General features: G+C 39.2%; 2 non-coding genes across 2 annotated transcripts; one reads left to right on the top strand and one right to left on the bottom strand.

The window, feature by feature from the left end:
* Nucleotides 1–762: 762 nt before the first annotated feature.
* On the top strand, nt 763–844 carry trnas-gcu (transfer RNA serine (anticodon GCU)). The gene has a single exon. It is a non-coding gene; the product is annotated as a tRNA-Ser (tRNA).
* Nucleotides 845–4,919: 4,075 nt separating this feature from the next.
* On the bottom strand, nt 4,920–4,991 carry trnaw-cca (transfer RNA tryptophan (anticodon CCA)). Its single transcript has one exon. It is a non-coding gene; the product is annotated as a tRNA-Trp (tRNA).
* Nucleotides 4,992–13,745: the final 8,754 nt, after the last annotated feature.

Below are 13,745 nucleotides of genomic sequence, written 5' to 3'. Positions count from 1 at the left end.
TGCAAGTTGCCAATGTCGGTAATTATTGGAAATTCCCGGTAATGTTGACTCTGGTACTCAATTGTTTACTACTGCAAATATCAAAATAGTTCAGGTTTTGCGGAACAATTAAATTTTTGCGGTGATGATGTTTACTATAGGAAAAAGTGCGTCCCTGGGTGGGATCAAAAAAACCACCTGGGGGTTAATAGCCGAGAACGCTAAACGATTGCACCACAGAAATGCTTACACCTTGCTTTTTTTCATTTACATACTTTTGGTGAACAAAAAAAATCGCTCGCATTTCATCTTTCGCAAGCTGTATGATTTAAAAAAAAAAGTTGTTCTGCAAAGGAAATGAATAAACGCATTAAACCAAATCAAGACCTCTTTGAGTGTCCCAAATTACATGTTCTGTAAAACAAGACAGGAAAAAAAGGTACCGCTGGAATTCGGATCCAGGATTTCCTCTTTATGAAACAGGTGTTTCAACCAGCTTTACCACAGCACCGGCAGAATACTATTCTTATACAGGTAGGTACCCACCCTAAAACCTTTGTTCTCTCGCTATTTTACCTTTGCCTACTGCCCTGTCTCTCTCACACCTGAAGAAGGCTCCACGGGCGAAACGTTGTGTTCTCGTTCTTCTTTTTTTCAGCATGGAATAAACCTATTACCTATTCTTATACAGCCTCTTGGACACACCGCTCTGAGACATCTGAGGTCGATGTGCGCTGAGCCTGGTCGCCGAGCAAAATCATGCCCAAGGGGGGTGGCCCTCGTGACGAGGTGGCCGAGTGGTTAAGGCGATGGACTGCTAATCCATTGTGCTTTGCACGCGTGGGTTCGAATCCCATCCTCGTCGGTTTATGTTTTCGACTTGTGATCCGTTTCTAAGTCGGACTTGCTTTCTTTAGCTACTGTAGTAGAGCAGTAATATTTCTAGCATTGGCTGAACATGGCTTACAGCAGTAGCTGACAGATATAGTCTCTTAATATTTAGGTTAAATTTATGCTTTGTACTGCTTTCAACTGATATTAATAGTAGTCCTGATGAACGATTTAGGGACATGGCGCATCTTGAAAATGTTCTTGTTAATTTCAGTTTGGAAAAGATGCACTCACCAGAAGCAGAAACTGGTCGTATCTGCAAAATGCGCAATGCAATAGCAATGTCTTGCTATGAGTCCTTACCTGTTACAGGAGGCGTTGTAGGACTTTTTTAGTTCAGAAAAAGCTATCAATTCATCTTACATTTCTACTCCATCAATATTAGCATTGCTATCTTTACTAAGCTCTAAATACAGCTCTAAATAAATGCAAATTTTAAAATACATTTTAAAATAAATGCTATTCCATATGTTGTAACTTTGTGGTATTTAGAATTTTTATCTGAGGATGCAAGGGAAAGTATTATACAACTGTGAAAGAGGCTTGTATTTAAATACAATTTTCGATCAAAAGAAAACCAAAGTCCCTATGATATTACCGTCAATATCCCTTGATATCAACGTTCAGTTGAAAGATTTGAAGAAACTCTCAAACAAGCAACTGCAGTAGCAGAGAGTTTTGATTTAAACCGATGCTTGCAGATCAATACTCCATTCATCCTTGAAAGAAGCAAAGACAGGGATATTTTGAGTGTCTCCATGATCCTCTTCTCAATCCAAAAGAAAGGTTTTATATGATCCTGATCCCACTAGAAAAAGGGTCAATTTCAGCCTGCATTGATGTCCCTTCAAACGTTTTATAAGAACTCTGGACGTTTATACAGTGGAAGCCTGGTCCATTTCTTCTTCTGAACGAGACTATGGGAGTGAGTATTTTGACGTCGAACTGGGATTTAAATAGAGGAACACTACACTACATTGGGCTACACGTGTGACAAAGCGTTTACTTTCCGACCTCTCGATAGCTCAATTGCTAGATCTTAAGACTATAGACAAAAACAGTGGGCATTTCTTATGTCCCTGGTCTGAATCCAGTTTGAAGGATGGTGTTTTCTTGTTCCTTAATCAAAAAGTGAAAATTGCGAATTTGTCTTTCACTTTGACGTTCACCGAAACCTCAGTATATAAAGAAGTAAAGGCTCCTGTTCTAGATCCTAATCCTAATCCTCACGTCTGATTGTTTTGCTTAGACCTTTAAAATGTACACTGTGGACTGTTTGCTCTTCCTAACACAATTAAAAAGCCGCCGACGAACTTACCGATCGGGAGTTTAGTGATAGCGCGCACTTAAGACGCTCCGTTTTCTATCGCCGGCATCTCTGTATTCTTTTTAAACGCGATATTTTTTATTCTTCGTGTGTGAATTTCAGGGAGACTCATAAACCCTTTGTCTGTTTTAAAGATACATTATTTTAAACCAGACATAATGAAAGACGTAGTAACTAGACACACATACAAGACACATGAATAGTAGCGGCTCTGAATGCAATACAAACGCCAATGGCGCAATGGATAACGTGTCTGATTACGGATCAGAAGACTTTAGGTTTGTACTCCTTCCTGGTTCATGAAGAAGCTTTTAAACCTCACTACTCAACACTGACATCGTAGGGTGTGCGGTCCTACACAACCTTACTATCGACTAGATGAGTCTTCTGTTCTATCTCCGATTCTTTCCGCACATTCCTACTATTTCACCACCGTTATTGTAGGACAACAGCCACAGACACAAGAAGATATACTATTCCGAACAAATGTCTTAAAAAATCACGTTGAAAAGGGTGACAATAAGTTTTTGTTTCTTTAACGTAACCTAACTTTTGCCTGTAAAGTTCACATTATTTTCTGTAGCCGCAAATCCCCAATATTTCTGCTGTCTCCCGAGAAACACAAGCGTGGAGTCAAATCATATTAAATAACACAACACATCTATTAATTTAACACCCAGATGTGACAGAACACATGTAAGACTTACACACAGCTTTTAATATGCTATAGTGAATTTGCAGGTATCCTGGGGAGGGAAGAGAACTGATATTAAGGAAATACATATTTAAAGGGGATATAAGTCTTAAATGTGTTTTGTCACATCTGGGTGTTAACTGAATAATTTTCTAGCATTATTTATTGTGTTTTAACTCTATACTTGTGTTTCTCAGGAGACAGCAGAAATATTGATGTTTACATTTATATTCACATTCCCGGTGATATTGACATAGGTACTCAACTATTTACTTTGACTCGTGTCAAAAGTTGAAAATCTCTGCAAACATCAAGATGGCTAAGGACGTGCAAAGAAACTCAATCACATTTAGAGAAGGTAATGTTTAGATCGGATTAATTCAAAGTGTGTCTCTGGGTGCGTTTGATCTACCAACATTGTGTTTAACTGAAGCACACCCCGACTGAGTGTGCCATAGAAACTGACACATGTCATATTTTTCTACATTCACAGATTTTTGGCTAAAGTAAAAAAAAAAATCGTTGTCATTTTCTTGCCAGCTGGCAGTAATTCTTTTGCACTGATAAGAAAGATAAACATTTTAGCTTTCGCAATGTGTGGAGTTCTTGAAAAACAAGTTGTGCCAAAAACAAAATAAACACCTCCATTAAACTTAATGCAGAAGCATGTTGTCTATAACAATAAACGATGCAAAAAGACAGGAAGAAAGGCACCGCTGGGATTTAAACCCAGGATCTCCTGTTTACTAAAGAGGTGCTTTAACCATCTAAGCCACGACACCGGCAGAACTCTCTTCTTTTACTGCCACTTGGACACACCGCTCTGAGACACCTGCGTTTAGTAAGCACTGAGTCTGCTGGCTGAGCAAGCTGCCTCCTTTACAAGGAACAGGAGCCCTGACTGTAAGAGAAATGAAGAGAAATGGCTTTTATTGGGCACTTTTCATGTCCAATGCTCTTGACATCTCCCAAGTACGACAGAGTTCATTTACGACACTTTTCCTTTCTTTTTTCTTTCTGTACTCTTTGATGAAACAAAAGGAGAAATCATGTAAGGGAAAATGTCTTTTTTTCATGGAGAAAACATGCACCAGGAAATGTTGTGTTTAGAAGAAATGAGTTAACATGAAAAGTGACCTAATTTACCAGAGCAAATGCTCACCTAGCAAGATCTGCTTTACTACAAGAGAGAAGTAGAGTGAAAGACATGAATATTTCACGCCGCTGTGGAACAAAACGCTTTTTTCTTGGAATTCTAAATCAATTAGAAATTCAGAGCGACAAATAAAGGCTTTGTCTGCTTAAAAGTGATGATTTTTTAAAACTGATAAAAATGTAGAAAACACATTTCTCACTTAGAAATTTAAGATGGGGGTGGGGTATTACTAGTAGCGGCACTGAACTCACCATGGTGCAATTAATTTACGTGACGGGCTAGTGGTTTAATGGATAACGCGTCTGATTTCGGTTTATAAGATTGTCGATTCGACTTCTACCGGGGTTGTGTGATTTAAATCAGGCTCCTCAGAAAAAGATGTCCGTTATGTAAATGAACCGCACCTGAAAGCAAACGGTGGGTCTGGGTTCCTTTCTTTCCTGCATGAAATAGCAAATCGTTACAAAAAAACACCAACTAATGTTCAATAGCGTTAGTCATTTAAGTAAACATGAATATACTGTAAGGTCTTGGTACATGGGAGTTGATTTCAACCACAATTAAATAATTACAGGCTTCAGACACTTTTTCATACAAAAGTGACCAAACACTCCCTAACTTTCAGGTTTGCTTGAACCTGTAACAGAAAGGAGGACTGAAACTTCCATTCTCTGATATTACTGTCTCTAAAGCCAGACGTGATGATTCGCACATGTGCAGTGTGCCTTTTCTCTTGTTGTGTTCAAGATGGAATGCTGCATAAGCTCCTGACTGGGTGTTCTGTAATTTCGTTCAGATTACCTATGTGGTGTACAGCTAAAACCCAACTGCATGATGTAAATTCCAGGTTCTGCACCAGCAAACACATCAGCTGACCTCAACGTGATTTGAACACGCAACCTTCTGACCTGGAGTCAGACACGCTACCGTTGCGCCACGAGGTCACTTGTGACAAGTACTTTTAATTCACCCAAAGAGAAAAATCAGCGTCCCTGAAAAAGATTGTTTTCATTCTCTCCTGTGAGGAGCGCCGCTCTTCCAACGAGGGTCTCTTCTTCCCAGACCACAGATTATTCTTCCCGCCCGGCTCTCTCACGGAGAGCAGACACACCGTCTCCACTAATGTGTTTACTACATCTATAGATCTGACCCCCTACAGCCCCGATATTCCTGGACAGGATATTTACCACCAGCCTGGTGAACTTCTCATCTTGACCTCTCCCAGGAGGAGCACAATTAACACAGAATCCTCTCTCCATTTAGCAAATAACACAAAACACTGTTTACCTGTCAAGACAGAAAACCAGGCTGCTCCAGGTGAGGCTTGAACTCACAACCTCGGCATGACTCCACTGATTATGTTATTTTACATAGCCTGAACCAGGAAAGCGACTGGAAGTCGAGAAGTTATGGCGTTGTTTTAATACTTGCCTACTCTTTCAATTTTTCGGTCAAATCTTTTATTTGGGAGTACTTTCAATGGATGTTAATCTTTGTCCCGATGCACGATTCTGGGCCATGGTGCATGTTGAATAATGTTCTTATAGGCTTCAGTTTGGAAAAGTGCGCTCTTCAGAAGCTCCCGAAACCGCTAATGGTTACATAACACTTAATGCAAAAGCAACGTTCGGGTTTGAAAAAGAATATTACTTGCTATGAATACAAACACTGTTACAGGAGGCGTGTTAGGGCTATTTTAGCTTAGATCATCAACTCATCTTACATTTCTTCTCCATCTATATCAACAGCGTAATCGCTACTGAGCGCTAAAGGCAGGTCCTGGCAATACAATCTTCTTTAGAAAACGTTTTCAAAACTATTTCCACTACCATACATAAAGTAAAAGATACCGATTGCACGCAACTAATAAAATCTCTTTTCCAGGGACGTTGTAGCTAGATGCAAATTACAATTGGAAATTTATCAGCTTTAAAAATTTCTTTTGGATCCACAGGACGATCAGCACGAGACTCAAAATATACCTGTGCTTGACTGTACAGCATAGATTGTACAGCATTTATGTTTATATTTATGTTAAAATGAAGGTAAATATATCAGAATATCAACATCCAACTTCACAGTGCTAACGTAACAATGCTTGTCAAATTCTCAAACAAATCCACGTTGTATTTCGAAACTATTTTAGCAGAAGACGCAACAGGAGTATAAATGATGTCTCCCGCTGGCCCTTCAAAGATACTTTTCCATGGGTGAATATGGTTGTCTGGGGAGTTGCGGTGTTGATCACTATTGGACTTCCCCGGTCTCAAGTGTTGTTGTTGGACACGGGCAAAAGACTTGCATTTTCGGCAAATATAAAGAAGGTTAAGGTTTCGGCTTTAGCGGAGACAGTGTTTACATTGACAATAATAAGAAGCTCGTCCCTGGGTGGGCTTGAATCACCAACCTTTCAGTTAACAGCCGAACGCACTCACCGATTGCGCCACAGAGACTGATGAGAGAGGGTTGCTCCATTCGCACCTTTCCGGTAAAAAAATAAACATTGCTTGCATTTTCTTGCCAGTCGGCAATATTCCTACGGCTCTGATAGCCAAGAATTAAATTTCATTTTTCACAAGCTGTATGAATTTCTTGAAAAACAAGTTGTTGCAGAATGGAAATGCATTCATGCATTAAACTAAATCAAGCCCTATGCGGCTGTCCAAAATGGTAGTTTCGGCACAAAAAGACAGGAAGAAAGGTACAGCTGGGATGTGGAGCCAGGATCTCCAGTTAACGAGACAGGTACTTAAACCAACTCAGCTACGGCGCCGGCAGAATTCTCCCATTTTCCCAGTGGGCAAAAGATGTATAATATATGTCTTTTAAACATATACCTTAGATGTATAAATGTGGTCTGTAATTGGTCTAGAATGAAATTCTAATATACGTCTATTGTTATACGTCAATTATACGTCTATGATTATATGTTCATTATACTTAAATGGTTGGAGTTCTATTATACGGATAACTGTAGAGGACTATTATAGATATATGGTTAAAGATCTATTATGCATCAAAGATAGGTTTTACAGGTGTAGAAACTAGTAAATCAAGCCAATGATTTGGTTTAGAAATGTATTCTGAAAATTTACAATCATTCACACCTGAGAAATATGTAGTTCAAATTATACATTATATACAATATTGTAATCAACATATGGCTAATCATCATAAAAAAACACAACTTGTAAACTTCAGCTACAAATACTAGTGACATGGTGTAGCGGCGAGGCTTATTAATAAGGCAGAATTAAGTGTTTCTGAGCTTTCCCAAATTAGGCCTCATCTCTCTGTTCATCTCTGTGGTGCAGCCACAGAGAAACTATTCATGCAGGCTGATTTAAGGTTCCTTTGATAAGGACAGCTCCCAAAGGGGGATGCACTTAGCTAAGCCTGGCTATCATGATCAATGGTCATCCATTGGCGCCTATCTGTCTAGGGAGTGCCAGTTGGACATCTGGACTGCATTCCTAAGTGTCATGAGTAAGTGACTCATATCTCACCTTGATCAACCAATCAGGGACTGGTAGGGCCGAGTAACCCACGTGGGACTCTGATGCCCATGGAACTTTCAGCCAAAGAATGAGCTGAAGTTCCTCCAGGTAAAAACAGGCAACACAGAGAGCCTGGGAGATTCAGTAAGATTCAGGAGAATTCTGTGGACTGTTCTAAAGGGAATTCAAAGGAGAATTCCAGGGCAGGACGGCCCAGGAGCAGAAGGCTCCCAAGGCCAGGACATTCTCGCAGCGCACCTCCTGAGACTCAGCCCGGACAACCACGGAACGGCCAGTGTGTCCGAATGCCAGAACTTTCCTTTGTTCTAAGAGTCTAGAGCGGAGGTTGCCAGAGAGTAACCAGAGGATCCACCCGAGGTTAGCACCAGCAGCAGGCCTCGTGAACAGGTCGGAACTGTGGACAGCTGAATCACTATTCAGAACTAGCTCTTCATCAGGAACGAACCGGTCCTCTTCCTGACTTGCTGGGACCCACAGTCATCTTTTCTCCTGTGTGCAAACTTTGCTAGTTAAAGCCAACACTAACTAGCTGGTCAGTGAGCATCTGCAGCGCACCGTCGCAAGCCGCACAGCACAGCCTGGCACACAGCCAGAGAGCGCGGATTGGACAGCAACAGCCTGCAACTGTTTCTTTGAGCCCGCAGGAGATCTGAATCCCCAGAGATTGGATGAGTATTCAACTTCACTGCATTACTGCTCGAGAATTCAATTGTTATCCCAACCAGTTGATATCAATTTAATTCCTAAGAGTTATGTACTTGTTTTGAGTATCTAATGTAGAAGTTGTAACCAAGTTCATTTACGAAACGAATGACTGTACAGCATTCTTAATGAATGATATACTGAACGTATGTCCTCTTGATATATGTAACTTTTTGTAACTGACTGAATATATACCTTTTGTATTCTGATAACCCTCTCGATAAGATCTGTTAGGTTTACATGCATATTCTATGTATTAATAAATGTATCCTCGTGTATTAGTACCTGTGTGTGTGCGTTGTTTGAGTTATGTCGCATGGTTGGACTCTAAAGCCATCAAAAGAATCAACTTTGTGATTTACTGCTACAATTAATAATTGTCTCAGTAAATGCCCAAACCCTACAGAACTGGTGCCTTCAGAGAGCCACTACATTACATTTTGGCTATGGCAACATTACAATGGCAATATATATATATAAAGACAAACACAAACTAATTACATGAACACGCTAATATTTAACTCAAAAACACACTTCGATTCAAATATAAGTTTCAAAATTTACAAATTCTATATTTTAAAGAAAAAAATATTACAATGTGAAGTTAAGATGATTTTTGCTGTTCACCATTTGAAAAGCCTTGTGTAATTGTCCTAACAGTTAGAACCAGCATTTTATCATCTTCAGTGTCCAGACTTCTAGGCCCCCTGCCTTGCATATGCATTGTGTGCTCCTTTATTTCTTTTTCTGTTGCTGTTGGATGGGACTTCAGCACCACAGCTAGGAGAAAATTTTAGAATATTAGTGCTCAGATAAATGATGATTAATCTCTTCTTGAATATAATCTCAAAAAAGAACCATTAAGGTTTACTAAGCTCAAAGCTTAATCAATGTATTAAGTTTAGCTCGCATCATAGTAATTGAGCAATTAAGTCTGTCCTAAGTAAAGAGTACCCAAAGTTTGAAAGTACAAGATAGAATAAGAGTACCTTAAATTGCTCTAGAAAGATTTGTGTCTCCCAGGCACCTCTTTTGTCATTGATCTTTCCGGCTTGTGCCAGCGAAGTTGAATTCCATCATCAGTTAATTTGTCATAAGTCTAAAAACCAAATTATCACTGAGCTTAGACATTTTTCAAGTAAGTTTCCACTCAATATTTATTTACTCAAATATTTAGGATCAAATGTACTACTGTAATCCTTATATTTTAAAAGAAAAGTTTGTAGTTTTACACCTTGCAAATTAAGTGGTTAACACATAGGTATCTATAAGCTAAATTTTGTGGATACTTAAACTTGATCAAAGTAAACATTTAATGTAAAAATATCTTAAAAATCAATAAGCTATACCTTGACAACACTGCAAACACACTCTGACATCACTTCCACCTACTCTCCAAAGCTGGTTTATTTGGAAATAATATTATATTAGAAATAATATTAGAAGCTATTTTTACTACTGGGTCTTCATTAATCAACTAATCAGAGATACACATTACACATGACCATTCAATGGAATGGACACATTTTCACATATTAACTGCACTTTTCTGCAGTATTTGCTCAACCTTAGATTACAAAGTGACCACATGGAGCTTTTTTAAAACACTTTATTTTGGCATTAAAAGATAAGCAAGATTATACATTATAAACTAAAAAAAGAAAGTATGCCAGAGATGGATCATATTAATCAGATGTAGGCTGTCATATTATGACCTATTTGTAACCAAGAATACTAGTAGTGAATATTTTCTACACCACAGAGAGAATATAATATCATAAAAGCAGCAAGGACTCGCTTGCGTGTACAGAACTCTTCCACTGTGCTCAGCCTCTTGATGTGGAACTGGGAGTCCGATGGTTTTGTACACCTTCCCACATGCCTCAATTCATCTCTGATCTCTATAGGAGACTCAATACCCACTTCTGAAACTCTGAAATCATTCACATCTTGTATCAATATTTGAAAGGAATTTGGTCAGGATTTTCTTACACTATTGTTATATTAGCATTACTGTAGTGTTGCTAATGTGCTACATGTAATTTATAATCTTAAAAATTTTAAATTCCCACAGTTGTAGTTGATTTTGTGCCATTTATTGCTTATTAACATACTATTTTTCATTAAATTTATATTAAGTAAGACCTGATGCATTAAAATAGTATTATTATTATTTATACTTACTTGTGAAAAGAGGATTGCTGAGATTTTTGCAGATTTCTCCTTCGTTGAAAAACGTGATAGTATTTAACCAAAATGGCGACCAACGAATATCAGCAATGCATTTTGGTATATAACTGGAAAAGATGCAGTGTTAGATATGTTTTCAATTTCAATAATATATGCATTTATTAATGTTGTCGATATTACGGTTGTAATTTAACATTGATAATACATTGTGGCAATGTGTCCCCTGCTATGTGCTGATGTACAAATTTAACGCATGCAGTTAGTAAGGAAATGGTCAGTGTTTTAAGGTATTCTATTATATATAATTACATTATGGAATAGGATGGGGACAGGCCCTCAGAACTGGGCAAAAGGATTTTTGAACACTTTCGCTGACTTAACTTGCAACCTAAAAAATAGTTGTACATTGTCAACGGTCAGTAAACACTAACTGACACTAACACTCGGACTGTTTGATATGCAGGAGGGCTATCTGTCCAGTATCTACAGATACACGATAACTAACATTAACACAAATACCACTCATATTACAACAGTAACACTATCACTAAGACATACACTATCATTATCACTAACACTGTCACAAACTACTTATAATAACAGTAATGCTATTATTAAAAATAACACTACTACTACTGTTAATACTCTAACAGTAACACTATAATTATAATTGATATTAACATGAATATGAACATTAAAACTAAACTATCAGTAGCGCTATCATCATTAATACTCACATGAACACTAGCATTAAAACTACCAGTTGTACTGAATGAAGTTGTATGAATACACTAGTATTAGTATTTGTTGCTACCTGTAATCATTCATAGCCGTTCAGGGACGCCAAATATGTAATCATAGCCACTCAGGGACGCCAAATATGTAACGTTGCCATAGCCAAAATGTAAATGTAGTGGCTCCCTGAAGGCACCAGTTCTGTAGGGTTTGGGCATTTACTGAGACAATTATTAATTGTAGCAGTAAATCACAAAGTTGATTCTTTTGATGGCTTTAGAGTCCAACCATGCGACATAACTCAAACAACGCACACACACAGGTACTAATAAACGAGGATACATTTATTAATACATAGAATATGCATGTAAACCTAACAGATCTTATCGAGAGGGTTATCAGAATACAAAAGGTATATATTCAGTCAGTTACAAAATGTTACACATATCAAGAGGACATACGTTCAGTATATCATTCATTAAGACCGTTTCGTAAAGTGAACTTGGTTACAACTTCTACATTAGATACTCAAAACAAGTACATAACTCTTAGGAATTAAATTGATATCAACTGGTTGGGATAACAATTGAATTCTCAAGCTGTAATGCATTGAAGTTAAATACTCATCCAATCTCTGGGGATTCAGATCTCCTGCGGGCACAAAGAAACAGTTGCAGGCTGTTGCTGTCCAATCCGCGCTCTCTGGCTCCGTGCCAGGCTGTGCTGTGCGGCTTGCGACGGTGCGCTGCAGATGCTCACTGTTGGCTTTAACTAGCAAAGTTTGTGCACAGGAGAAAAGATGACTGTGGGTCCCAGCAAGTCAGGAAGAGGACCGGTTCGTTCCTGATGAAGAGCTAGTTCTGAATAGTGATTCAGCTGTCCACAGTTCCGACCTGTTTACGAGGCCTGCTGCTGGTGCTAACCTCGGGTGGATCCTCTGGTTATTCTCTGGCAACCTCCGCTCTAGACTCTTAGAACAAAGGAAAGTTCTGGCACCCAGACACACTGGCCGTTCCGTGGTTGTCCGGGCTGAGTCTCAGGATGGTCAGGAGACGCGCTGCGAGAATGTCCTGCCCTTGGGAGCCTTCTGCTCCTGGGCCATCCTGCCCTGGAATTCTCCTTTGAATTCCCTTTAGGATATTCCACAGAATTCTCCTGAATCTTAATACAGGCTCTCTGTGTTTCCTGTTTTTACCTGGAGGAACTCCCGTGGGTTACTCGGCCCTACCATTCCCTGATTGGTTGATCAAGGTGAGATATGAGTCACTTACTCCTGACACTTAGGAATGCAGTCCAGATGTCCATCTGGCACTCCCTAGACAGATAGGCGCCAATGGATGACCATTGATCATGATAGCCAGGCTCAGCTAAGTGCATTCCCTTTTGGGAGCTGTCCTTATCAAAGGAACCTTAAATCAGCCTGCATGAATAGTTTCTCTGTGGCTGCACCACAGAGATGAACAGAGAAATGAGGCCTAATTTGGGAAAGCTCAGAAACACTTAATTCTGCCTTATTAATAAGCCTCGCCGCTACATACCCATGACGTCACATCGCTCTTTGTGACGAACGCGAGACACCTAGACGCGCACAGTGACATGGCGCCTGTCGCCGTGGTTACCATACTTATGATTTATAAACACGGGAAAAACTGTTACAAACATTTATCAACTTGGAATATATATTTTTTTAGCTCTAGGATAGTTACCTAAATAATAATATGAATAATCATTGTTTAATTTCGGTTTTAACATTTTTTACACTAAACGCACTATGGTAATTGATCGATACAGTCTTTATTGACTGTTTTCTAGATATTTAAAACAGGGTCAAAAACAGAAAAAGAATCACTACTCACATATCGGTTAAGTTAATTGTTTATTCTACGGTTCTTCAGTTGAATTAATTGGTTTTCGATAGATAAATGATCAATAACTCTCCTCTGTGCGCTCAGCGTGCCTCCCGCGGTCTCGCGCTCTGATCCCGGCGCTCAGCTGGTGTCTGTGACGTCACAGCCCTCTTTCTGACAGAGCAGAGCGCGTCTCCGCTGGAGGAGGCTCCTGTCCGGAGCCCGGGGGTCTTTTCTTACAGATATAACACCCCCCCCCCAAAAAAAGAACACACCGGGCTGTGAAGACAAGCGAATCATAACAGTTGTAAAAGGAGAGCGACAAATCAAGGAATGAAATTCATTAAACACGAAAAAAAATAGTTAACTTCGCAGATTAATGTTACAAAGCGTACCCGTGTGGAGCAGTAGAGAACGAGCACAAGTCCCTGTAATAAGTGCTTTTAAATGTTTTAAACGAATCTTCAGAGTATAGAAGCCAGGCGGATCAAGAACCTGATCCTGGAGGTTAAAATGTGTATACTGGTTTTATTCCCAGCCTGCTCTCAGTTCCATAGGTAGTCTGATTATTTAAATTAACTGTATAACTGTTACAATAATTCATCTAATTGTAAATTTATAAGACTGTGAGACACTTGTGAGAGACCTATGAGAGCTGCTGATTCCCAGGGCTGGTGTGGAATCACACACAGACAGGTCTTCTTCT

This window comes from Lepisosteus platostomus, chromosome 5, assembly GCF_059453375.1.
Source record: "Lepisosteus platostomus isolate fLepPlt1 chromosome 5, fLepPlt1.hap1, whole genome shotgun sequence".
Lineage (NCBI taxonomy): Eukaryota > Metazoa > Chordata > Actinopteri > Semionotiformes > Lepisosteidae > Lepisosteus > Lepisosteus platostomus.
Note: the sequence above shows the minus strand (reverse complement) of the source record. Positions and strands in the feature narration are given on the sequence as shown.